Here is a 676-nt window from a genome sequence, read left to right on the forward strand (position 1 = left end):
CTGACTTATTTCAAAATGAAGCTGAAATAGAACGGCCACCATTTTGACCTTGGTTACTTAACCAAGTAATCAAAACTGAAAATCTGATGTTCATGCCAGACATTACACCTCATAATCTACTCTGAAGAAAAAAAAATCAGGTGTAAAAATCACCGTCTGCTGTTAATTACTGATTGATTGAAGTGTCTCATTGACTAAATGTAATCAGAAATCACTTCCATTCACTGGAAGTGATTTCTGATTACATTTAGTCAATGAGACACTTCAATCACCGTCTGCTGTTAATTACTGATTGATTGAAGTGTCTCATTGACTAAATGTAATCAGAAATCACTTCCATTCACTGGAAGAGTGAGGAAGACTAATAGCAATGAGCAAAAGCAGGAGACTACTTCATCAAATCCATTTTTTTTCAAACTCAGTCATCAAGAATGAACAACTATCCCCAATTAATTTGAGAAAGTCTTCAGTTTTTGAAATTGTTTTTCTTTCTTTATCACCCATTGGCATTTGGTAACAACAAGAAATTTTAAAAAAGTGATATCAAAATGTATTTTATTTTAAAAGTGTTCTGATAAGAAAATGCCTGCAAGATGTTTGCCCTCCGTAGACTAATCCTTCATATGGGTCCTAGGGTGTGAGTTTTCTTTACATCCCAAAGCTGGAGATTTTACCT

Source organism: Leucoraja erinacea, chromosome 10 (assembly GCF_028641065.1).
Source record: "Leucoraja erinacea ecotype New England chromosome 10, Leri_hhj_1, whole genome shotgun sequence".
NCBI classification, from domain to species: Eukaryota; Metazoa; Chordata; class Chondrichthyes; order Rajiformes; family Rajidae; genus Leucoraja; species Leucoraja erinaceus.